This window comes from Hyla sarda, unplaced genomic scaffold (genome assembly GCF_029499605.1).
Source record: "Hyla sarda isolate aHylSar1 unplaced genomic scaffold, aHylSar1.hap1 scaffold_1800, whole genome shotgun sequence".
Classification (NCBI taxonomy): domain Eukaryota; kingdom Metazoa; phylum Chordata; class Amphibia; order Anura; family Hylidae; genus Hyla; species Hyla sarda.
In genome coordinates, this window is record NW_026608446.1 from 1 (window position 1) to 26,007 (window position 26,007).

The 26,007-nt window shown below is 44.9% G+C and overlaps 9 non-coding genes and 1 pseudogene across 9 annotated transcripts; all 10 read left to right on the forward strand.

The window, feature by feature from the left end:
* Window positions 1–1,298: 1,298 nt before the first annotated feature.
* Window positions 1,299–1,489, forward strand: LOC130314000 (U2 spliceosomal RNA). The gene has a single exon (XR_008861770.1). It is a non-coding gene; the product is annotated as a U2 spliceosomal RNA (small nuclear RNA).
* Window positions 1,490–3,571: 2,082 nt separating this feature from the next.
* On the forward strand, window positions 3,572–3,762 carry LOC130314012 (U2 spliceosomal RNA). Its single transcript, XR_008861780.1, has one exon. It is a non-coding gene; the product is annotated as a U2 spliceosomal RNA (small nuclear RNA).
* Window positions 3,763–5,840: 2,078 nt separating this feature from the next.
* Window positions 5,841–6,031, forward strand: LOC130314016 (U2 spliceosomal RNA). Its single transcript, XR_008861781.1, has one exon. It is a non-coding gene; the product is annotated as a U2 spliceosomal RNA (small nuclear RNA).
* A 2,082-nt stretch (window positions 6,032–8,113) lies between these two features.
* LOC130314017 (U2 spliceosomal RNA) lies at window positions 8,114–8,304 on the forward strand. The gene has a single exon (XR_008861782.1). It is a non-coding gene; the product is annotated as a U2 spliceosomal RNA (small nuclear RNA).
* A 2,078-nt stretch (window positions 8,305–10,382) lies between these two features.
* On the forward strand, window positions 10,383–10,515 carry LOC130314014 (U2 spliceosomal RNA; annotated as a pseudogene).
* Window positions 10,516–15,553: 5,038 nt separating this feature from the next.
* Window positions 15,554–15,744, forward strand: LOC130314011 (U2 spliceosomal RNA). The gene has a single exon (XR_008861779.1). It is a non-coding gene; the product is annotated as a U2 spliceosomal RNA (small nuclear RNA).
* Window positions 15,745–17,817: 2,073 nt separating this feature from the next.
* On the forward strand, window positions 17,818–18,008 carry LOC130313989 (U2 spliceosomal RNA). The gene has a single exon (XR_008861760.1). It is a non-coding gene; the product is annotated as a U2 spliceosomal RNA (small nuclear RNA).
* A 2,082-nt stretch (window positions 18,009–20,090) lies between these two features.
* On the forward strand, window positions 20,091–20,281 carry LOC130313990 (U2 spliceosomal RNA). Its single transcript, XR_008861761.1, has one exon. It is a non-coding gene; the product is annotated as a U2 spliceosomal RNA (small nuclear RNA).
* A 2,084-nt stretch (window positions 20,282–22,365) lies between these two features.
* Window positions 22,366–22,556, forward strand: LOC130313991 (U2 spliceosomal RNA). The gene has a single exon (XR_008861762.1). It is a non-coding gene; the product is annotated as a U2 spliceosomal RNA (small nuclear RNA).
* A 2,079-nt stretch (window positions 22,557–24,635) lies between these two features.
* Window positions 24,636–24,826, forward strand: LOC130313992 (U2 spliceosomal RNA). The gene has a single exon (XR_008861763.1). It is a non-coding gene; the product is annotated as a U2 spliceosomal RNA (small nuclear RNA).
* Window positions 24,827–26,007: the final 1,181 nt, after the last annotated feature.

Below are 26,007 nucleotides of genomic sequence, written 5' to 3' on the forward strand. Positions count from 1 at the left end.
TTGTCTATCGCTGAACAGTCGCTTTTTATGTATTCAGCACCTATGTATAATGTTGTAAAAATGCTCTAGAAGCTAAAGTCGCAGAAATGTCACACATATTTGGCCTGCAACTTTCTGTGCGACAAATTCAGACAGGAAAAATCAGTATAAATCCTTAGAAAATTATCCCCCAGTGTCTCCATCTGCTGGCGGTATTGAATAAGCATTGCTGCACTGATGGGGTATGCATTAGACGAAAAAAAAGAAGAAAAAGAAGAATAATACGCCCAGAAAAGAGGCGAAAAGGAGAAAAACGTAAAAAAACGTGAAAAAAAAGTAAGAGGAAGAGAAGGGAAAAAAAGGTGGAAATGGGTTTAAAAGTGATTTCGGCGGAGAAATATATATATATATATATATATATATATATATATATATATATATATATACGCGCACACACACACATATATATAAACGTATTCTCCGTTGAGATATTGCAGCCGCTGCTGTGTCCAGGCCCAGGAGCCTTAGCACTGTGCTGTGATGTCACTCAATACCACTGACATCACTAGGTGTAAACAACATCTCTCCTTTGCTGTGTATGTGACTATGGAGCTGTTTGGTGATGTCGTCTATTATGGCCTTCATAGAAGCAACAGGAGATTGTTGCATCCATCTAGAACCCTCAGAACTACAGTGCTATGATGTCACTGACTTCCACAGGCCTTGCAGAGTGTAAACAACAACAACCCAGCTTTGTTGTGTATGTAACCATAGGGATTTGTGATGTCACCTAGAACCTTCACAGCAGCGACAGCTTTATGAGGAGCATCAGCACTGCTCTGCCTGAGCAGAACCATCACCGCCATAGGTTGTCAAATAACCCGGATTTAACCCACACAGGTAAGTCCAATGGGGTGCAGGCATGTCCTCTATGCTTACAGCTTCCCGTGGGTGTTGGTTTGATACCGTTTGGGGACAGCCAAGGAGGCATCTGCAGGCAACAAAGGTAGGTGTGTGCTTGTGTGTGTGTTTCCTATGCAGATCCTAAGCCCAGTGTCACATGCAAGTAGGAGGAGTAAGAAGGGTTCCTGGCAAATCCGGGTTATGGATTGCATTTAAAAAGGCCCCGTGGGAGTGCAATGGGCCCCTGTCTTGCTGCTTAGCAATAATGGTATGGGTTTAGGTTCTGCTGTGTGTACTGGTGGTTGACTGCCCCCCAGCCCAGAGTGTGCATGGAAAATTGTCTGGCAGCCTCCCTGACAGCAAGCAGTGATAGTGCCCATGAAGGGGACCTTGTTGGGCCCGCCCCTTTCACGGTTATCGCTTCTCGGCCTTTTGGCTAAGATCAAGTGTAGTATCTGTTCTTATCAGTTTAATATCTGATACGTCCCCTATCTGGGGACCATATATTAAATGGATTTTTGAGAACGGGGGCCGATTTCGAAGCTTGCTTCCGTCGCCCTATGCATTGACCCGATATGGCAGTATCTTCGGGTACAGTGCACCACCCCCTTACAGGGTTAAAAAGAAAGATTCCTACTTTCATTGCTACCTGCTTGCTGGCTAGCCAGCTAGCCAGCCCTGTGGGCCTTGCTGCTGCAGCCAAAAAACAAAAGGTGGTGCTGCTGCTGCTGCTTCTGCTGCTTCTGCTTGTGTCTGGCCGCTGTTGGAGCGTCCAGGCACAGGACTTCTGCTGCTGCTGACTAAATGGCCTCCTTAATTGGATCATTTGAGTAGCCAGCACACCTGTGCAGGTAGGGCATGACATGATAGGCAGCTGCCTTGATAGCGGGTGGGTGCTGAATGTTCCTAATTGACAAAATAAGATTAATGCTTATGAAGAAATATAAAATCTCATCCCTTCCCCAATATCGCGCCACACCCCTACCCCTTAATTCCCTGGTTGAACTTGATGGACATATGTCTTTTTTCGACCGTACTAACTATGTAACTATGTAACATAACATGGGGGGGGGGTCTCCTGGCTGTTCACACAGGTGTGTCATTGCTGTACATTGACCATGCATTGCTTCTGTGGTATTGCAAAGGCAAAGACAAATGCTTCCAGCCATCCATTGCACTAATGGATTGGTCATCAGCTGGCTGTCTATGTCCCGCATCAATATAGACCAAAGTACAGAGGGTTAGGCTATGCTATTGTGCACCTACCTGATGCATCAGAAGGTGCGAGGCCCTTGCTAAATTCTGTGCACAGACTTTGAGATCTATACTTTAGACTGTATCTAAACCTGCTCCAACATGGACTGACATTCTGGCCTACTTTCAGCCGATGCGACTTGTCTGTCGCTGAACAGTCGCTTTTTATGTATTCAGCACCTATGTATAATGTTGTAAAAATGCTCTAGAAGCTAAAGTCGCAGAAATGTCACACATATTTGGCCTGCAACTTTCTGTGCGACAAATTCAGACAGGAAAAATCAGTATAAATCCTTAGAAAATTATCCCCCAGTGTCTCCATCTGCTGGCGGTATTGAATAAGCATTGCTGCACTGATGGGGTATGCATTAGACGAAAAAAAAATAAGAAAAAGAAGAATAATACGCCCAGAAAAGAGGCGAAAAGGAGAAAAACGTAAAAAAACGTGAAAAAAAAGTAAGAGGAAGAGAAGGGAAAAAAAGGTGGAAATGGGTTTAAAAGTGATTTCGGCGGAGAAATATATATATATATATATATATATATATATATATATATATATATACGCGCACACACACACATATATATAAACGTATTCTCCGTTGAGATATTGCAGCCGCTGCTGTGTCCAGGCCCAGGAGCCTTAGCACTGTGCTGTGATGTCACTCAATACCACTGACATCACTAGGTGTAAACAACATCTCTCCTTTGCTGTGTATGTGACTATGGAGCTGTTTGGTGATGTCGTCTATTATGGCCTTCATAGAAGCAACAGGAGATTGTTGCATCCATCTAGAACCCTCAGAACTACAGTGCTATGATGTCACTGACTTCCACAGGCCTTGCAGAGTGTAAACAACAACAACCCAGCTTTGTTGTGTATGTAACCATAGGGATTTGTGATGTCACCTAGAACCTTCACAGCAGCGACAGCTTTATGAGGAGCATCAGCACTGCTCTGCCTGAGCAGAACCATCACCGCCATAGGTTGTCAAATAACCCGGATTTAACCCACACAGGTAAGTCCAATGGGGTGCAGGCATGTCCTCTATGCTTACAGCTTCCCGTGGGTGTTGGTTTGATACCGTTTGGGGACAGCCAAGGAGGCATCTGCAGGCAACAAAGGTAGGTGTGTGCTTGTGTGTGTGTTTCCTATGCAGATCCTAAGCCCAGTGTCACATGCAAGTAGGAGGAGTAAGAAGGGTTCCTGGCAAATCCGGGTTATGGATTGCATTTAAAAAGGCCCCGTGGGAGTGCAATGGGCCCCTGTCTTGCTGCTTAGCAATAATGGTATGGGTTTAGGTTCTGCTGTGTGTACTGGTGGTTGACTGCCCCCCAGCCCAGAGTGTGCATGGAAAATTGTCTGGCAGCCTCCCTGACAGCAAGCAGTGATAGTGCCCATGAAGGGGACCTTGTTGGGCCCGCCCCTTTCACGGTTATCGCTTCTCGGCCTTTTGGCTAAGATCAAGTGTAGTATCTGTTCTTATCAGTTTAATATCTGATACGTCCCCTATCTGGGGACCATATATTAAATGGATTTTTGAGAACGGGGGCCGATTTCGAAGCTTGCTTCCGTCGCCCTATGCATTGACCCGATATGGCAGTATCTTCGGGTACAGTGCACCACCCCCTTACAGGGTTAAAAAGAAAGATTCCTACTTTCATTGCTACCTGCTTGCTGGCTAGCCAGCTAGCCAGCCCTGTGGGCCTTGCTGCTGCAGCCAAAAAACAAAAGGTGGTGCTGCTGCTGCTGCTTCTGCTGCTTCTGCTTGTGTCTGGCCGCTGTTGGAGCGTCCAGGCACAGGACTTCTGCTGCTGCTGACTAAATGGCCTCCTTAATTGGATCATTTGAGTAGCCAGCACACCTGTGCAGGTAGGGCATGACATGATAGGCAGCTGCCTTGATAGCGGGTGGGTGCTGAATGTTCCTAATTGACAAAATAAGATTAATGCTTATGAAGAAATATAAAATCTCATCCCTTCCCCAATATCGCGCCACACCCCTACCCCTTAATTCCCTGGTTGAACTTGATGGACATATGTCTTTTTTCGACCGTACTAACTATGTAACTATGTAACATAACATGGGGGGGGGGGTCTCCTGGCTGTTCACACAGGTGTGTCATTGCTGTACATTGACCATGCATTGCTTCTGTGGTATTGCAAAGGCAAAGACAAATGCTTCCAGCCATCCATTGCACTAATGGATTGGTCATCAGCTGGCTGTCTATGTCCCGCATCAATATAGACCAAAGTACAGAGGGTTAGGCTATGCTATTGTGCACCTACCTGATGCATCAGAAGGTGCGAGGCCCTTGCTAAATTCTGTGCACAGACTTTGAGATCTATACTTTAGACTGTATCTAAACCTGCTCCAACATGGACTGACATTCTGGCCTACTTTCAGCCGATGCGACTTGTCTGTCGCTGAACAGTCGCTTTTTATGTATTCAGCACCTATGTATAATGTTGTAAAAATGCTCTAGAAGCTAAAGTCGCAGAAATGTCACACATATTTGGCCTGCAACTTTCTGTGCGACAAATTCAGACAAGAAAAATCAGTATAAATCCTTAGAAAATTATCCCCCAGTGTCTCCATCTGCTGGCGGTATTGAATAAGCATTGCTGCACTGATGGGGTATGCATTAGACGAAAAAAAAGAAGAAAAAGAAGAATAATACGCCCAGAAAAGAGGCGAAAAGGAGAAAAACGTAAAAAAACGTGAAAAAAAAGTAAGAGGAAGAGAAGGGAAAAAAAGGTGGAAATGGGTTTAAAAGTGATTTCGGCGGAGAAATATATATATATATATATATATATATATATATATATGTATACGCGCACACACACACATATATATAAACGTATTCTCCGTTGAGATATTGCAGCCGCTGCTGTGTCCAGGCCCAGGAGCCTTAGCACTGTGCTGTGATGTCACTCAATACCACTGACATCACTAGGTGTAAACAACATCTCTCCTTTGCTGTGTATGTGACTATGGAGCTGTTTGGTGATGTCGTCTATTATGGCCTTCATAGAAGCAACAGGAGATTGTTGCATCCATCTAGAACCCTCAGAACTACAGTGCTATGATGTCACTGACTTCCACAGGCCTTGCAGAGTGTAAACAACAACAACCCAGCTTTGTTGTGTATGTAACCATAGGGATTTGTGATGTCACCTAGAACCTTCACAGCAGCGACAGCTTTATGAGGAGCATCAGCACTGCTCTGCCTGAGCAGAACCATCACCGCCATAGGTTGTCAAATAACCCGGATTTAACCCACACAGGTAAGTCCAATGGGGTGCAGGCATGTCCTCTATGCTTACAGCTTCCCGTGGGTGTTGGTTTGATACCGTTTGGGGACAGCCAAGGAGGCATCTGCAGGCAACAAAGGTAGGTGTGTGCTTGTGTGTGTGTTTCCTATGCAGATCCTAAGCCCAGTGTCACATGCAAGTAGGAGGAGTAAGAAGGGTTCCTGGCAAATCCGGGTTATGGATTGCATTTAAAAAGGCCCCGTGGGAGTGCAATGGGCCCCTGTCTTGCTGCTTAGCAATAATGGTATGGGTTTAGGTTCTGCTGTGTGTACTGGTGGTTGACTGCCCCCCAGCCCAGAGTGTGCATGGAAAATTGTCTGGCAGCCTCCCTGACAGCAAGCAGTGATAGTGCCCATGAAGGGGACCTTGTTGGGCCCGCCCCTTTCACGGTTATCGCTTCTCGGCCTTTTGGCTAAGATCAAGTGTAGTATCTGTTCTTATCAGTTTAATATCTGATACGTCCCCTATCTGGGGACCATATATTAAATGGATTTTTGAGAACGGGGGCCGATTTCGAAGCTTGCTTCCGTCGCCCTATGCATTGACCCGATATGGCAGTATCTTCGGGTACAGTGCACCACCCCCTTACAGGGTTAAAAAGAAAGATTCCTACTTTCATTGCTACCTGCTTGCTGGCTAGCCAGCTAGCCAGCCCTGTGGGCCTTGCTGCTGCAGCCAAAAAACAAAAGGTGGTGCTGCTGCTGCTGCTTCTGCTGCTTCTGCTTGTGTCTGGCCGCTGTTGGAGCGTCCAGGCACAGGACTTCTGCTGCTGCTGACTAAATGGCCTCCTTAATTGGATCATTTGAGTAGCCAGCACACCTGTGCAGGTAGGGCATGACATGATAGGCAGCTGCCTTGATAGCGGGTGGGTGCTGAATGTTCCTAATTGACAAAATAAGATTAATGCTTATGAAGAAATATAAAATCTCATCCCTTCCCCAATATCGCGCCACACCCCTACCCCTTAATTCCCTGGTTGAACTTGATGGACATATGTCTTTTTTCGACCGTACTAACTATGTAACTATGTAACATAACATGGGGGGGGGGGTCTCCTGGCTGTTCACACAGGTGTGTCATTGCTGTACATTGACCATGCATTGCTTCTGTGGTATTGCAAAGGCAAAGACAAATGCTTCCAGCCATCCATTGCACTAATGGATTGGTCATCAGCTGGCTGTCTATGTCCCGCATCAATATAGACCAAAGTACAGAGGGTTAGGCTATGCTATTGTGCACCTACCTGATGCATCAGAAGGTGCGAGGCCCTTGCTAAATTCTGTGCACAGACTTTGAGATCTATACTTTAGACTGTATCTAAACCTGCTCCAACATGGACTGACATTCTGGCCTACTTTCAGCCGATGCGACTTGTCTGTCGCTGAACAGTCGCTTTTTATGTATTCAGCACCTATGTATAATGTTGTAAAAATGCTCTAGAAGCTAAAGTCGCAGAAATGTCACACATATTTGGCCTGCAACTTTCTGTGCGACAAATTCAGACAGGAAAAATCAGTATAAATCCTTAGAAAATTATCCCCCAGTGTCTCCATCTGCTGGCGGTATTGAATAAGCATTGCTGCACTGATGGGGTATGCATTAGACGAAAAAAAAGAAGAAAAAGAAGAATAATACGCCCAGAAAAGAGGCGAAAAGGAGAAAAACGTAAAAAAACGTGAAAAAAAAGTAAGAGGAAGAGAAGGGAAAAAAAGGTGGAAATGGGTTTAAAAGTGATTTCGGCGGAGAAATATATATATATATATATATATATATATATATATATATATATATACGCGCACACACACACATATATATAAACGTATTCTCCGTTGAGATATTGCAGCCGCTGCTGTGTCCAGGCCCAGGAGCCTTAGCACTGTGCTGTGATGTCACTCAATACCACTGACATCACTAGGTGTAAACAACATCTCTCCTTTGCTGTGTATGTGACTATGGAGCTGTTTGGTGATGTCGTCTATTATGGCCTTCATAGAAGCAACAGGAGATTGTTGCATCCATCTAGAACCCTCAGAACTACAGTGCTATGATGTCACTGACTTCCACAGGCCTTGCAGAGTGTAAACAACAACAACCCAGCTTTGTTGTGTATGTAACCATAGGGATTTGTGATGTCACCTAGAACCTTCACAGCAGCGACAGCTTTATGAGGAGCATCAGCACTGCTCTGCCTGAGCAGAACCATCACCGCCATAGGTTGTCAAATAACCCGGATTTAACCCACACAGGTAAGTCCAATGGGGTGCAGGCATGTCCTCTATGCTTACAGCTTCCCGTGGGTGTTGGTTTGATACCGTTTGGGGACAGCCAAGGAGGCATCTGCAGGCAACAAAGGTAGGTGTGTGCTTGTGTGTGTGTTTCCTATGCAGATCCTAAGCCCAGTGTCACATGCAAGTAGGAGGAGTAAGAAGGGTTCCTGGCAAATCCGGGTTATGGATTGCATTTAAAAAGGCCCCGTGGGAGTGCAATGGGCCCCTGTCTTGCTGCTTAGCAATAATGGTATGGGTTTAGGTTCTGCTGTGTGTACTGGTGGTTGACTGCCCCCCAGCCCAGAGTGTGCATGGAAAATTGTCTGGCAGCCTCCCTGACAGCAAGCAGTGATAGTGCCCATGAAGGGGACCTTGTTGGGCCCGCCCCTTTCACGGTTATCGCTTCTCGGCCTTTTGGCTAAGATCAAGTGTAGTATCTGTTCTTATCAGTTTAATATCTGATACGTCCCCTATCTGGGGACCATATATTAAATGGATTTTTGAGAACGGGGGCCGATTTCGAAGCTTGCTTCCGTCGCCCTATGCATTGACCCGATATGGCAGTATCTTCGGGTACAGTGCACCACCCCCTTACAGGGTTAAAAAGAAAGATTCCTACTTTCATTGCTACCTGCTTGCTGGCTAGCCAGCTAGCCAGCCCTGTGGGCCTTGCTGCTGCAGCCAAAAAACAAAAGGTGGTGCTGCTGCTGCTGCTTCTGCTGCTTCTGCTTGTGTCTGGCCGCTGTTGGAGCGTCCAGGCACAGGACTTCTGCTGCTGCTGACTAAATGGCCTCCTTAATTGGATCATTTGAGTAGCCAGCACACCTGTGCAGGTAGGGCATGACATGATAGGCAGCTGCCTTGATAGCGGGTGGGTGCTGAATGTTCCTAATTGACAAAATAAGATTAATGCTTATGAAGAAATATAAAATCTCATCCCTTCCCCAATATCGCGCCACACCCCTACCCCTTAATTCCCTGGTTGAACTTGATGGACATATGTCTTTTTTCGACCGTACTAACTATGTAACTATGTAACATAACATGGGGGGGGGGGTCTCCTGGCTGTTCACACAGGTGTGTCATTGCTGTACATTGACCATGCATTGCTTCTGTGGTATTGCAAAGGCAAAGACAAATGCTTCCAGCCATCCATTGCACTAATGGATTGGTCATCAGCTGGCTGTCTATGTCCCGCATCAATATAGACCAAAGTACAGAGGGTTAGGCTATGCTATTGTGCACCTACCTGATGCATCAGAAGGTGCGAGGCCCTTGCTAAATTCTGTGCACAGACTTTGAGATCTATACTTTAGACTGTATCTAAACCTGCTCCAACATGGACTGACATTCTGGCCTACTTTCAGCCGATGCGACTTGTCTGTCGCTGAACAGTCGCTTTTTATGTATTCAGCACCTATGTATAATGTTGTAAAAATGCTCTAGAAGCTAAAGTCGCAGAAATGTCACACATATTTGGCCTGCAACTTTCTGTGCGACAAATTCAGACAGGAAAAATCAGTATAAATCCTTAGAAAATTATCCCCCAGTGTCTCCATCTGCTGGCGGTATTGAATAAGCATTGCTGCACTGATGGGGTATGCATTAGACGAAAAAAAAGAAGAAAAAGAAGAATAATACGCCCAGAAAAGAGGCGAAAAGGAGAAAAACGTAAAAAAACGTGAAAAAAAAGTAAGAGGAAGAGAAGGGAAAAAAAGGTGGAAATGGGTTTAAAAGTGATTTCGGCGGAGAAATATATATATATATATATATATATATATATATATATATATACGCGCACACACACACATATATATAAACGTATTCTCCGTTGAGATATTGCAGCCGCTGCTGTGTCCAGGCCCAGGAGCCTTAGCACTGTGCTGTGATGTCACTCAATACCACTGACATCACTAGGTGTAAACAACATCTCTCCTTTGCTGTGTATGTGACTATGGAGCTGTTTGGTGATGTTGTCTATTATGGCCTTCATAGAAGCAACAGGAGATTGTTGCATCCATCTAGAACCCTCAGAACTACAGTGCTATGATGTCACTGACTTCCACAGGCCTTGCAGAGTGTAAACAACAACAACCCAGCTTTGTTGTGTATGTAACCATAGGGATTTGTGATGTCACCTAGAACCTTCACAGCAGCGACAGCTTTATGAGGAGCATCAGCACTGCTCTGCCTGAGCAGAACCATCACCGCCATAGGTTGTCAAATAACCCGGATTTAACCCACACAGGTAAGTCCAATGGGGTGCAGGCATGTCCTCTATGCTTACAGCTTCCCGTGGGTGTTGGTTTGATACCGTTTGGGGACAGCCAAGGAGGCATCTGCAGGCAACAAAGGTAGGTGTGTGCTTGTGTGTGTGTTTCCTATGCAGATCCTAAGCCCAGTGTCACATGCAAGTAGGAGGAGTAAGAAGGGTTCCTGGCAAATCCGGGTTATGGATTGCATTTAAAAAGGCCCCGTGGGAGTGCAATGGGCCCCTGTCTTGCTGCTTAGCAATAATGGTATGGGTTTAGGTTCTGCTGTGTGTACTGGTGGTTGACTGCCCCCCAGCCCAGAGTGTGCATGGAAAATTGTCTGGCAGCCTCCCTGACAGCAAGCAGTGATAGTGCCCATGAAGGGGACCTTGTTGGGCCCGCCCCTTTCACGGTTATCGCTTCTCGGCCTTTTGGCTAAGATCAAGTGTAGTAATACAGGAGATCTGGTCAGAAGGTACTCGGGTACCCCTCTCCTCGGCCTTGTGGGATCGCCCAGGTTTATTGCCTGGGCTTCACCCACTTGTTGCTATTGGGGAGAGGGCCTAGTCCCAGGGTAACGAGTAGCGATCGCCTCTCAAGACCTTCGGGTGGAGAGAGGTTAGAACCATGGATGATGATCCGGATCCAGGTTCTGTGCCGGCATACGCAAGGATCAAAAACACCGTGAGAGTCATTCTCACGGATGATACCAAAAGGGCGGACGATTTGAAATTCGTAGTAGAGGACGTGCTCGGAGGAGTTTTCGGAATACAGAAGGGCGAGATATTGGCAATCCAGGACTACCCGAAGCGTAAAATTTTTGATGTGACGTTCACACAAAATGGCATCCACAGAGATTTTGTTACCAGAGCTGCTGCGAGTAAAGACAAAAAGCTTCAGGGTGTCCGGATTATTGAGCACGTTCTAGACGATATTAAGCTGGTGGTAGTAAAGATGTATTCCCCTTTCGCCAACCTACACGATGTTGAGTTGTTTTTACAAGTCTATTTTAGTAAGGTTGAGTGCAGAGGAAAAATCATGAACAGCTGTGGCATCTGGACATCTAAGTGGAGATTTCAGGTTACATGCAAAAAAGATGACAGATTGCCAGGGGGAATACAACTACCACCAGCTCGTTTTAAAATAAATAATATGTGTGGCGACCTCTTTTATGCGGGGATGCCAAGCTACTGCAGGAAGTGTCACAGATATGGACACACAAAAGAAAACTGTGAAAGTACATGCAAAAAATGTGGTAGCACACAGCACGAGACAGAGAAATGCACAAGAGGAGGGAGGTGCAATTTCTGTCAACAATTCGGTCACCTTTTCTCCTCTTGTCCCCACAGACATAGGACGGAGCAGCAGTGGCAACCCTGGAGGCAGCAAGGACAGCAACCGGGACACCAGCCGAGGCAAGCAGAGCCAGTGATTACCCCCCCACAAGAGGTAAGCGGTGAGATGGAGAAGGAGAAAGACCCCCCTCAGGCAAAAGGAGGGGACCCTAAAGAGCAGAGGATGGCCAAAAAACGTGCAAGTGGTGAAAAAACTGGCCCCCAGCAGCATGCTGGGTTAAGAGAGGAGCGGACGGCGGCCGAATCCGCTCCTCAGCAACCTCTGGCTCGGGGTCCCCCTGAGAGCGATGATCCGGGTGGAGAGGTGAAGGTTAAAAGGCGGAGGGGCTCCAGAAGACTCTATTCGGAGGCGGTCCAGGGGGAGCCGATGGAAGTACCTGCGGATGCAGGGAACCCAAGTGACGTTCCTCCACAGGTCCCCATAGGGGATACCCCCCCTCCTCCCTGCCAGGAGGAGGTTTCAGGGGTGACCGTCTCTGAGGTACCAGAGACGGAACTAAGTGAACACCCGACCCCTATGGAGGGGCAAGAGGTGGAAGAACCCAATGAGTCTGGAGCCCTGATTGCCAGGATGCCCGAGAACAACTATGCCTCAATCATGATGGAGGAGGGGGGTCGGCTGAGTGATGGTGCCTCCTCTCCTGCTTCCTCTATGCGTACAGTTGAGTCAGATTTTGGGGGGTATGAGGCTTCGGAGGGGGAATCAGAGGTGTAAGACATTTTCTTGTACATTCCCATGGCTGAGTTGTCCGGTCTGTCCTTGAACGTGAGAAGTGTGAGCGCCAGAGTAAGAAGGGTTGCCCTATTTAATTACTTGTCGGTTTTTGCTGCTTCCGTCCTTTTCCTGCAGGAATGTGGCATCCCGCACAGATTAAATTATAAAGAATATGAAGATGATTGGGTGCACGGTCCATCAGTCTGGTCTGGATCAAATGAGTCCAGATCAGCAGGGGTCGCCATACTTTTTAAAGGGAACGTTTTAATTGAGAGTTTTAACGAAATTTTACCAGGCAGAATTTTATTGGTCAGCGCTTTTATTAATGGTATTAAATGGCAGTTTTTAAATTTTTATGGTTCTCCTGATAAGAATGAAAGAATAAAAATGTTGGAGATTTTACCCCTTTTTATTAACAATTCTAGTCCTCTTGTTTTATCAGGTGATTTTAATTGTATTTTAAGGGGAGAACGCCGTTTTTCGAACGCAGTGAGTAGGAACTATGATAAGACGTCTTTTATGTTAAAAAACTTGATTTTAGATTTTAATCTCACTGATGTTTTTAAAAAATGTAATTTTAACGTACCAGAGGAAGACGGTGTTACCTGGAGCAATGCAAGCTGTAGCTCCAGGATAGATTTTATTTTTTGTTCTTATCAAGTACTGCCTTTTAACTGTGATCTTTTTACCAATGTTTTTTCTGACCATAAATTATTGTATTTTAAAGTTAAAAGTGATTTTAAAAGGAGAACTGGTAGGAATGCCTGGAAGTTAAACGTGTCCCTTTTAGAAGATCCGCAGGTTTTATCAGATTTTATCACCTTTTACAAGGAATGCAGACGAGTAAAAGACCCCAACACTCCCACCAGTATCTGGTGGGAAAAAATGAAACTAAAAATAAAAGAATTTTTTATCCGTGTTGGGGTTAGGAAAGCTAAAGAAAAACGTGAATTTTATAATATCCTAAATACTCGTCTGCAAACCCTGTACAAATTCAGAGCACATGGGATGGAGGTGGAGAAGGAGGTACATGATCTTAAAAAAGAAATAACTAAGTGCCTGGAGCAGAAAGGAAAAGAAATTATCTTTAGGTCTCGAATACAGCATCTTGAGGAAAACGAGACCTGCTCCAGGTATTTTTTTAAGAAAATACATGAAAATAGAAGGTTCATAGAAAACATTGAAGGAGTGAATGATGTACAGGGTATTTTAAAAAAGGTGCAAGAGTTTTATGCGGATCTTTTTAATGTAAAACACATTGATGAATGTTTTATGAATGACTCGTTAAAGGAGATCACCAATTTTTTAGATCCTGTCTCACAGTCTTTTTTATTGCAGAATATTTCAGAGCAGGAGATTTTAGAGACCGTCAAGAGTTTTAAAACAGGTAAAGTGCCTGGGCCGGATGGTATACCCATTGAATTTTATGTTACTTTTTATGGTATTTTAAAAGAAGATTTGTTCTCCCTTTTTACGGAAGTCTTTAAGTCTAAAATCCTCCCAGGCTCATGGAAGAAGGGTGATGTCTCCCTGCTATTCAAAAAGGGAGACCGGTCGGAACTCAAAAACTGGAGACCAATCACCCTTCTGAACTGCGACTATAAAATAATGGCGAAACTGTGTGCTAACCGCTTAAAGAACGTAATCCATAAAATAATTCATACAAACCAAGTCTGTGGGGTGCCTGGGAGGAGTTTATGGGAGAACCTAAACCTTTTAAAGGATGTAATTAGCGACACCAAATTAAGAAAAGGAAAGCTGGCGGTTTTATCCATAGATTTTGAAAAAGCTTTCGACAGGGTGTCACATTTTTATCTTTTTAAGGTTTTAGAGAAAATGGGTATACCTGATGGCTTTTTATTGTCTCTTAGAGCTTTTTATGATAACTGTACTAGTAAAATTTTAGTAAATGGTTTTAAGACACAGGGCGTGATTTTAAATTCCGGAGTGAAGCAGGGGTGTCCCTTGTCCCCACTACTCTTCATTTGCGCAATAGAGCCTCTTTTATGTACAATACGAAAGGATAAGCAGATCCATGGAGTCCCCCTGCCAGGAGGAGGGGGACTAGAGGTGAAGGTAGTGGGGTACATGGACGATGTTGCGGTGTTTTGCAGGGACACCCCATCGCTTCAGAAGACGCTAAAACAGATTCAATATTTTAATTGTGCCTCCGGTTGTAAAGTCAATTTTAACAAAAGTAACATTTTAAACATAGGCGGAATGCCTTTGTATGATGTGCCCGTCCCTGTGTCTGAGTCGGTGCAGATTTTAGGTGTCTCCTTTGACGAGTCTAATAATGGTTTTAATAGCTGGGACTTGGTGGCTCAAAAAATAAATAAGAAAATATGTATGTGGAACATGCGAGAACTTACAATGGAAGGGAAGGTTTTAATTACAAAAATGGTGCTTTTACCTATTTTATTGTATTTAAGTCTGGTTTTCCCACCCCCCGAAATGGTTCTAAAGAAAATAACAAAAGCTTGTTTTACTTTCTTTTGGAGTTCTAAGAGCGAAAAATTAAAGAGACAAATTGTGATAAAACCGAACTCCAGGGGCGGTAAGGATTTTCCAGATTTTAAAGCTTTCCTTTTAATAAAGTTTTTTAGCATGTGTTTTACTACTGTTTTTAAAGATAGCTACTGGTCTTATTTTGTTCGTTTTAATACTGGTTATTTTATGCGGAGGAACGGCTGGTTTTCTACAGTTTTAAGTTGCCCTTATTCTTTGAATTTACCCCCTCAATACATGATTTTAGGAAAAATTTTAAACTTATATAATTTTAAAGGTAAAAGTGTTCAGGATCTGTGCAATAGCAAAAAACTACTAAAGGAAATAAAAGAAAACAGTACCGTGACTCCCATCAAAAATTTTAACGAACAGAAGTGTATACAGATTTGGAAGATGTTGAGTATTAATTATCTTTTTAATTCACAGAAGGACCTGGCCTGGAGCTGCGCACACGAGTGTCTTCCATGCCGGGCATTCCAGCACCGAAGAGGATTATCCAACTCTGCAACCTGCCCGAGGGAGGGATGCCGCCAAGAGGAGACCGTGCACCATCTAATATGGACTTGTTTTTACTCGCAGAAAATATGGACAAAGATACTCCCTCTGGTAAAAAGGATAACTGGACTAAAAGACTTAAATATTGCAGTGGTTTTTTATGGTTGCCTGGAATGCCCAACACGGACTCAAGAGACTATTGCATGGAAGATCATAAACTGTGTGAAGGCAGCTCTGTGGAAGGCCAGGAATATTTTATTGTTCAAGCATGAGGTTTTATCTGTGAAGGACATTTTATCTATCTGTTTTTATGAAATGTACCAGTACTATCTTTTAGACAAGAAGAGATTTCCGCTTTTATCTAGAAAATGGTTTTTAAAAGAATGGAATTCTATCTTGTAAAGCCACCAAGTGCCCATTTTATGTTTTAATATGTTGTAAATATGTTATTTATATGTAACTGTATTTATTGACATATTTGCACAACTTTGTTAACATTATTTAATTTTTAATAAAGTTGCCCCCGTAAGGGTAGTCAAGTTAAAAAAAAATCTGTTCTTATCAGTTTAATATCTGATACGTCCCCTATCTGGGGACCATATATTAAATGGATTTTTGAGAACGGGGGCCGATTTCGAAGCTTGCTTCCGTCGCCCTATGCATTGACCCGATATGGCAGTATCTTCGGGTACAGTGCACCACCCCCTTACAGGGTTAAAAAGAAAGATTCCTACTTTCATTGCTACCTGCTTGCTGGCTAGCCAGCTAGCCAGCCCTGTGGGCCTTGCTGCTGCAGCCAAAAAACAAAAGGTGGTGCTGCTGCTGCTGCTTCTGCTTGTGTCTGGCCGCTGTTGGAGCGTCCAGGCACAGGACTTCTGCTGCTGCTGACTAAATGGCCTCCTTAATTGGATCATTTGAGTAGCCAGCACACCTGTGCAGGTAGGGCATGACATGATAGGCAGCTGCCTTGATAGCGGGTGGGTGCTGAATGTTCCTAATTGACAAAATAAGATTAATGCTTATGAAGAAATATAAAATCTCATCCCTTCCCCAATATCGCGCCACACCCCTACCCCTTAATTCCCTGGTTGAACTTGATGGACATATGTCTTTTTTCGACCGTACTAACTATGTAACTATGTAACATAACATGGGGGGGGGGGTCTCCTGGCTGTTCACACAGGTGTGTCATTGCTGTACATTGACCATGCATTGCTTCTGTGGTATTGCAAAGGCAAAGACAAATGCTTCCAGCCATCCATTGCACTAATGGATTGGTCATCAGCTGGCTGTCTATGTCCCGCATCAATATAGACCAAAGTACAGAGGGTTAGGCTATGCTATTGTGCACCTACCTGATGCATCAGAAGGTGCGAGGCCCTTGCTAAATTCTGTGCACAGACTTTGAGATCTATACTTTAGACTGTATCTAAACCTGCTCCAACATGGACTGACATTCTGGCCTACTTTCAGCCGATGCGACTTGTCTGTCGCTGAACAGTCGCTTTTTATGTATTCAGCACCTATGTATAATGTTGTAAAAATGCTCTAGAAGCTAAAGTCGCAGAAATGTCACACATATTTGGCCTGCAACTTTCTGTGCGACAAATTCAGACAGGAAAAATCAGTATAAATCCTTAGAAAATTATCCCCCAGTGTCTCCATCTGCTGGCGGTATTGAATAAGCATTGCTGCACTGATGGGGTATGCATTAGACGAAAAAAAAGAAGAAAAAGAAGAATAATACGCCCAGAAAAGAGGCGAAAAGGAGAAAAACGTAAAAAAACGTGAAAAAAAAGTAAGAGGAAGAGAAGGGAAAAAAAGGTGGAAATGGGTTTAAAAGTGATTTCGGCGGAGAAATATATATATATATATATATATATATATATATATATATATATATACGCGCACACACACACATATATATAAACGTATTCTCCGTTGAGATATTGCAGCCGCTGCTGTGTCCAGGCCCAGGAGCCTTAGCACTGTGCTGTGATGTCACTCAATACCACTGACATCACTAGGTGTAAACAACATCTCTCCTTTGCTGTGTATGTGACTATGGAGCTGTTTGGTGATGTCGTCTATTATGGCCTTCATAGAAGCAACAGGAGATTGTTGCATCCATCTAGAACCCTCAGAACTACAGTGCTATGATGTCACTGACTTCCACAGGCCTTGCAGAGTGTAAACAACAACAACCCAGCTTTGTTGTGTATGTAACCATAGGGATTTGTGATGTCACCTAGAACCTTCACAGCAGCGACAGCTTTATGAGGAGCATCAGCACTGCTCTGCCTGAGCAGAACCATCACCGCCATAGGTTGTCAAATAACCCGGATTTAACCCACACAGGTAAGTCCAATGGGGTGCAGGCATGTCCTCTATGCTTACAGCTTCCCGTGGGTGTTGGTTTGATACCGTTTGGGGACAGCCAAGGAGGCATCTGCAGGCAACAAAGGTAGGTGTGTGCTTGTGTGTGTGTTTCCTATGCAGATCCTAAGCCCAGTGTCACATGCAAGTAGGAGGAGTAAGAAGGGTTCCTGGCAAATCCGGGTTATGGATTGCATTTAAAAAGGCCCCGTGGGAGTGCAATGGGCCCCTGTCTTGCTGCTTAGCAATAATGGTATGGGTTTAGGTTCTGCTGTGTGTACTGGTGGTTGACTGCCCCCCAGCCCAGAGTGTGCATGGAAAATTGTCTGGCAGCCTCCCTGACAGCAAGCAGTGATAGTGCCCATGAAGGGGACCTTGTTGGGCCCGCCCCTTTCACGGTTATCGCTTCTCGGCCTTTTGGCTAAGATCAAGTGTAGTATCTGTTCTTATCAGTTTAATATCTGATACGTCCCCTATCTGGGGACCATATATTAAATGGATTTTTGAGAACGGGGGCCGATTTCGAAGCTTGCTTCCGTCGCCCTATGCATTGACCCGATATGGCAGTATCTTCGGGTACAGTGCACCACCCCCTTACAGGGTTAAAAAGAAAGATTCCTACTTTCATTGCTACCTGCTTGCTGGCTAGCCAGCTAGCCAGCCCTGTGGGCCTTGCTGCTGCAGCCAAAAAACAAAAGGTGGTGCTGCTGCTGCTGCTTCTGCTGCTTCTGCTTGTGTCTGGCCGCTGTTGGAGCGTCCAGGCACAGGACTTCTGCTGCTGCTGACTAAATGGCCTCCTTAATTGGATCATTTGAGTAGCCAGCACACCTGTGCAGGTAGGGCATGACATGATAGGCAGCTGCCTTGATAGCGGGTGGGTGCTGAATGTTCCTAATTGACAAAATAAGATTAATGCTTATGAAGAAATATAAAATCTCATCCCTTCCCCAATATCGCGCCACACCCCTACCCCTTAATTCCCTGGTTGAACTTGATGGACATATGTCTTTTTTCGACCGTACTAACTATGTAACTATGTAACATAACATGGGGGGGGGGGGGTCTCCTGGCTGTTCACACAGGTGTGTCATTGCTGTACATTGACCATGCATTGCTTCTGTGGTATTGCAAAGGCAAAGACAAATGCTTCCAGCCATCCATTGCACTAATGGATTGGTCATCAGCTGGCTGTCTATGTCCCGCATCAGTATAGACCAAAGTACAGAGGGTTAGGCTATGCTATTGTGCACCTACCTGATGCATCAGAAGGTGCGAGGCCCTTGCTAAATTCTGTGCACAGACTTTGAGATCTATACTTTAGACTGTATCTAAACCTGCTCCAACATGGACTGACATTCTGGCCTACTTTCAGCCGATGCGACTTGTCTGTCGCTGAACAGTCGCTTTTTATGTATTCAGCACCTATGTATAATGTTGTAAAAATGCTCTAGAAGCTAAAGTCGCAGAAATGTCACACATATTTGGCCTGCAACTTTCTGTGCGACAAATTCAGACAGGAAAAATCAGTATAAATCCTTAGAAAATTATCCCCCAGTGTCTCCATCTGCTGGCGGTATTGAATAAGCATTGCTGCACTGATGGGGTATGCATTAGACGAAAAAAAAGAAGAAAAAGAAGAATAATACGCCCAGAAAAGAGGCGAAAAGGAGAAAAACGTAAAAAAACGTGAAAAAAAAGTAAGAGGAAGAGAAGGGAAAAAAAGGTGGAAATGGGTTTAAAAGTGATTTCGGCGGAGAAATATATATATATATATATATATATATATATATATATATATATACGCGCACACACACACATATATATAAACGTATTCTCCGTTGAGATATTGCAGCCGCTGCTGTGTCCAGGCCCAGGAGCCTTAGCACTGTGCTGTGATGTCACTCAATACCACTGACATCACTAGGTGTAAACAACATCTCTCCTTTGCTGTGTATGTGACTATGGAGCTGTTTGGTGATGTCGTCTATTATGGCCTTCATAGAAGCAACAGGAGATTGTTGCATCCATCTAGAACCCTCAGAACTACAGTGCTATGATGTCACTGACTTCCACAGGCCTTGCAGAGTGTAAACAACAACAACCCAGCTTTGTTGTGTATGTAACCATAGGGATTTGTGATGTCACCTAGAACCTTCACAGCAGCGACAGCTTTATGAGGAGCATCAGCACTGCTCTGCCTGAGCAGAACCATCACCGCCATAGGTTGTCAAATAACCCGGATTTAACCCACACAGGTAAGTCCAATGGGGTGCAGGCATGTCCTCTATGCTTACAGCTTCCCGTGGGTGTTGGTTTGATACCGTTTGGGGACAGCCAAGGAGGCATCTGCAGGCAACAAAGGTAGGTGTGTGCTTGTGTGTGTGTTTCCTATGCAGATCCTAAGCCCAGTGTCACATGCAAGTAGGAGGAGTAAGAAGGGTTCCTGGCAAATCCGGGTTATGGATTGCATTTAAAAAGGCCCCGTGGGAGTGCAATGGGCCCCTGTCTTGCTGCTTAGCAATAATGGTATGGGTTTAGGTTCTGCTGTGTGTACTGGTGGTTGACTGCCCCCCAGCCCAGAGTGTGCATGGAAAATTGTCTGGCAGCCTCCCTGACAGCAAGCAGTGATAGTGCCCATGAAGGGGACCTTGTTGGGCCCGCCCCTTTCACGGTTATCGCTTCTCGGCCTTTTGGCTAAGATCAAGTGTAGTATCTGTTCTTATCAGTTTAATATCTGATACGTCCCCTATCTGGGGACCATATATTAAATGGATTTTTGAGAACGGGGGCCGATTTCGAAGCTTGCTTCCGTCGCCCTATGCATTGACCCGATATGGCAGTATCTTCGGGTACAGTGCACCACCCCCTTACAGGGTTAAAAAGAAAGATTCCTACTTTCATTGCTACCTGCTTGCTGGCTAGCCAGCTAGCCAGCCCTGTGGGCCTTGCTGCTGCAGCCAAAAAACAAAAGGTGGTGCTGCTGCTGCTGCTTCTGCTGCTTCTGCTTGTGTCTGGCCGCTGTTGGAGCGTCCAGGCACAGGACTTCTGCTGCTGCTGACTAAATGGCCTCCTTAATTGGATCATTTGAGTAGCCAGCACACCTGTGCAGGTAGGGCATGACATGATAGGCAGCTGCCTTGATAGCGGGTGGGTGCTGAATGTTCCTAATTGACAAAATAAGATTAATGCTTATGAAGAAATATAAAATCTCATCCCTTCCCCAATATCGCGCCACACCCCTACCCCTTAATTCCCTGGTTGAACTTGATGGACATATGTCTTTTTTCGACCGTACTAACTATGTAACTATGTAACATAACATGGGGGGGGGGGTCTCCTGGCTGTTCACACAGGTGTGTCATTGCTGTACATTGACCATGCATTGGTTCTGTGGTATTGCAAAGGCAAAGACAAATGCTTCCAGCCATCCATTGCACTAATGGATTGGTCATCAGCTGGCTGTCTATGTCCCGCATCAATATAGACCAAAGTACAGAGGGTTAGGCTATGCTATTGTGCACCTACCTGATGCATCAGAAGGTGCGAGGCCCTTGCTAAATTCTGTGCACAGACTTTGAGATCTATACTTTAGACTGTATCTAAACCTGCTCCAACATGGACTGACATTCTGGCCTACTTTCAGCCGATGCGACTTGTCTGTCGCTGAACAGTCGCTTTTTATGTATTCAGCACCTATGTATAATGTTGTAAAAATGCTCTAGAAGCTAAAGTCGCAGAAATGTCACACATATTTGGCCTGCAACTTTCTGTGCGACAAATTCAGACAGGAAAAATCAGTATAAATCCTTAGAAAATTATCCCCCAGTGTCTCCATCTGCTGGCGGTATTGAATAAGCATTGCTGCACTGATGGGGTATGCATTAGACGAAAAAAAAGAAGAAAAAGAAGAATAATACGCCCAGAAAAGAGGCGAAAAGGAGAAAAACGTAAAAAAACGTGAAAAAAAAGTAAGAGGAAGAGAAGGGAAAAAAAGGTGGAAATGGGTTTAAAAGTGATTTCGGCGGAGAAATATATATATATATATATATATATATATATATATATATATATATATACGCGCACACACACACATATATATAAACGTATTCTCCGTTGAGATATTGCAGCCGCTGCTGTGTCCAGGCCCAGGAGCCTTAGCACTGTGCTGTGATGTCACTCAATACCACTGACATCACTAGGTGTAAACAACATCTCTCCTTTGCTGTGTATGTGACTATGGAGCTGTTTGGTGATGTCGTCTATTATGGCCTTCATAGAAGCAACAGGAGATTGTTGCATCCATCTAGAACCCTCAGAACTACAGTGCTATGATGTCACTGACTTCCACAGGCCTTGCAGAGTGTAAACAACAACAACCCAGCTTTGTTGTGTATGTAACCATAGGGATTTGTGATGTCACCTAGAACCTTCACAGCAGCGACAGCTTTATGAGGAGCATCAGCACTGCTCTGCCTGAGCAGAACCATCACCGCCATAGGTTGTCAAATAACCCGGATTTAACCCACACAGGTAAGTCCAATGGGGTGCAGGCATGTCCTCTATGCTTACAGCTTCCCGTGGGTGTTGGTTTGATACCGTTTGGGGACAGCCAAGGAGGCATCTGCAGGCAACAAAGGTAGGTGTGTGCTTGTGTGTGTGTTTCCTATGCAGATCCTAAGCCCAGTGTCACATGCAAGTAGGAGGAGTAAGAAGGGTTCCTGGCAAATCCGGGTTATGGATTGCATTTAAAAAGGCCCCGTGGGAGTGCAATGGGCCCCTGTCTTGCTGCTTAGCAATAATGGTATGGGTTTAGGTTCTGCTGTGTGTACTGGTGGTTGACTGCCCCCCAGCCCAGAGTGTGCATGGAAAATTGTCTGGCAGCCTCCCTGACAGCAAGCAGTGATAGTGCCCATGAAGGGGACCTTGTTGGGCCCGCCCCTTTCACGGTTATCGCTTCTCGGCCTTTTGGCTAAGATCAAGTGTAGTATCTGTTCTTATCAGTTTAATATCTGATACGTCCCCTATCTGGGGACCATATATTAAATGGATTTTTGAGAACGGGGGCCGATTTCGAAGCTTGCTTCCGTCGCCCTATGCATTGACCCGATATGGCAGTATCTTCGGGTACAGTGCACCACCCCCTTACAGGGTTAAAAAGAAAGATTCCTACTTTCATTGCTACCTGCTTGCTGGCTAGCCAGCTAGCCAGCCCTGTGGGCCTTGCTGCTGCAGCCAAAAAACAAAAGGTGGTGCTGCTGCTGCTGCTTCTGCTGCTTCTGCTTGTGTCTGGCCGCTGTTGGAGCGTCCAGGCACAGGACTTCTGCTGCTGCTGACTAAATGGCCTCCTTAATTGGATCATTTGAGTAGCCAGCACACCTGTGCAGGTAGGGCATGACATGATAGGCAGCTGCCTTGATAGCGGGTGGGTGCTGAATGTTCCTAATTGACAAAATAAGATTAATGCTTATGAAGAAATATAAAATCTCATCCCTTCCCCAATATCGCGCCACACCCCTACCCCTTAATTCCCTGGTTGAACTTGATGGACATATGTCTTTTTTCGACCGTACTAACTATGTAACTATGTAACATAACATGGGGGGGGGGGGTCTCCTGGCTGTTCACACAGGTGTGTCATTGCTGTACATTGACCATGCATTGCTTCTGTGGTATTGCAAAGGCAAAGACAAATGCTTCCAGCCATCCATTGCACTAATGGATTGGTCATCAGCTGGCTGTCTATGTCCCGCATCAGTATAGACCAAAGTACAGAGGGTTAGGCTATGCTATTGTGCACCTACCTGATGCATCAGAAGGTGCGAGGCCCTTGCTAAATTCTGTGCACAGACTTTGAGATCTATACTTTAGACTGTATCTAAACCTGCTCCAACATGGACTGACATTCTGGCCTACTTTCAGCCGATGCGACTTGTCTGTCGCTGAACAGTCGCTTTTTATGTATTCAGCACCTATGTATAATGTTGTAAAAATGCTCTAGAAGCTAAAGTCGCAGAAATGTCACACATATTTGGCCTGCAACTTTCTGTGCGACAAATTCAGACAGGAAAAATCAGTATAAATCCTTAGAAAATTATCCCCCAGTGTCTCCATCTGCTGGCGGTATTGAATAAGCATTGCTGCACTGATGGGGTATGCATTAGACGAAAAAAAAGAAGAAAAAGAAGAATAATACGCCCAGAAAAGAGGCGAAAAGGAGAAAAACGTAAAAAAACGTGAAAAAAAAGTAAGAGGAAGAGAAGGGAAAAAAAGGTGGAAATGGGTTTAAAAGTGATTTCGGCGGAGAAATATATATATATATATATATATATATATATATATATATATACGCGCACACACACACATATATATAAACGTATTCTCCGTTGAGATATTGCAGCCGCTGCTGTGTCCAGGCCCAGGAGCCTTAGCACTGTGCTGTGATGTCACTCAATACCACTGACATCACTAGGTGTAAACAACATCTCTCCTTTGCTGTGTATGTGACTATGGAGCTGTTTGGTGATGTCGTCTATTATGGCCTTCATAGAAGCAACAGGAGATTGTTGCATCCATCTAGAACCCTCAGAACTACAGTGCTATGATGTCACTGACTTCCACAGGCCTTGCAGAGTGTAAACAACAACAACCCAGCTTTGTTGTGTATGTAACCATAGGGATTTGTGATGTCACCTAGAACCTTCACAGCAGCGACAGCTTTATGAGGAGCATCAGCACTGCTCTGCCTGAGCAGAACCATCACCGCCATAGGTTGTCAAATAACCCGGATTTAACCCACACAGGTAAGTCCAATGGGGTGCAGGCATGTCCTCTATGCTTACAGCTTCCCGTGGGTGTTGGTTTGATACCGTTTGGGGACAGCCAAGGAGGCATCTGCAGGCAACAAAGGTAGGTGTGTGCTTATGTGTGTGTTTCCTATGCAGATCCTAAGCCCAGTGTCACATGCAAGTAGGAGGAGTAAGAAGGGTTCCTGGCAAATCCGGGTTATGGATTGCATTTAAAAAGGCCCCGTGGGAGTGCAATGGGCCCCTGTCTTGCTGCTTAGCAATAATGGTATGGGTTTAGGTTCTGCTGTGTGTACTGGTGGTTGACTGCCCCCCAGCCCAGAGTGTGCATGGAAAATTGTCTGGCAGCCTCCCTGACAGCAAGCAGTGATAGTGCCCATGAAGGGGACCTTGTTGGGCCCGCCCCTTTCACGGTTATCGCTTCTCGGCCTTTTGGCTAAGATCAAGTGTAGTATCTGTTCTTATCAGTTTAATATCTGATACGTCCCCTATCTGGGGACCATATATTAAATGGATTTTTGAGAACGGGGGCCGATTTCGAAGCTTGCTTCCGTCGCCCTATGCATTGACCCGATATGGCAGTATCTTCGGGTACAGTGCACCACCCCCTTACAGGGTTAAAAAGAAAGATTCCTACTTTCATTGCTACCTGCTTGCTGGCTAGCCAGCTAGCCAGCCCTGTGGGCCTTGCTGCTGCAGCCAAAAAACAAAAGGTGGTGCTGCTGCTGCTGCTTCTGCTGCTTCTGCTTGTGTCTGGCCGCTGTTGGAGCGTCCAGGCACAGGACTTCTGCTGCTGCTGACTAAATGGCCTCCTTAATTGGATCATTTGAGTAGCCAGCACACCTGTGCAGGTAGGGCATGACATGATAGGCAGCTGCCTTGATAGCGGGTGGGTGCTGAATGTTCCTAATTGACAAAATAAGATTAATGCTTATGAAGAAATATAAAATCTCATCCCTTCCCCAATATCGCGCCACACCCCTACCCCTTAATTCCCTGGTTGAACTTGATGGACATATGTCTTTTTTCGACCGTACTAACTATGTAACTATGTAACATAACATGGGGGGGGGGGGGTCTCCTGGCTGTTCACACAGGTGTGTCATTGCTGTACATTGACCATGCATTGCTTCTGTGGTATTGCAAAGGCAAAGACAAATGCTTCCAGCCATCCATTGCACTAATGGATTGGTCATCAGCTGGCTGTCTATGTCCCGCATCAATATAGACCAAAGTACAGAGGGTTAGGCTATGCTATTGTGCACCTACCTGATGCATCAGAAGGTGCGAGGCCCTTGCTAAATTCTGTGCACAGACTTTGAGATCTATACTTTAGACTGTATCTAAACCTGCTCCAACATGGACTGACATTCTGGCCTACTTTCAGCCGATGCGACTTGTCTGTCGCTGAACAGTCGCTTTTTATGTATTCAGCACCTATGTATAATGTTGTAAAAATGCTCTAGAAGCTAAAGTCGCAGAAATGTCACACATATTTGGCCTGCAACTTTCTGTGCGACAAATTCAGACAGGAAAAATCAGTATAAATCCTTAGAAAATTATCCCCCAGTGTCTCCATCTGCTGGCGGTATTGAATAAGCATTGCTGCACTGATGGGGTATGCATTAGACGAAAAAAAAGAAGAAAAAGAAGAATAATACGCCCAGAAAAGAGGCGAAAAGGAGAAAAACGTAAAAAAACGTGAAAAAAAAGTAAGAGGAAGAGAAGGGAAAAAAAGGTGGAAATGGGTTTAAAAGTGATTTCGGCGGAGAAATATATATATATATA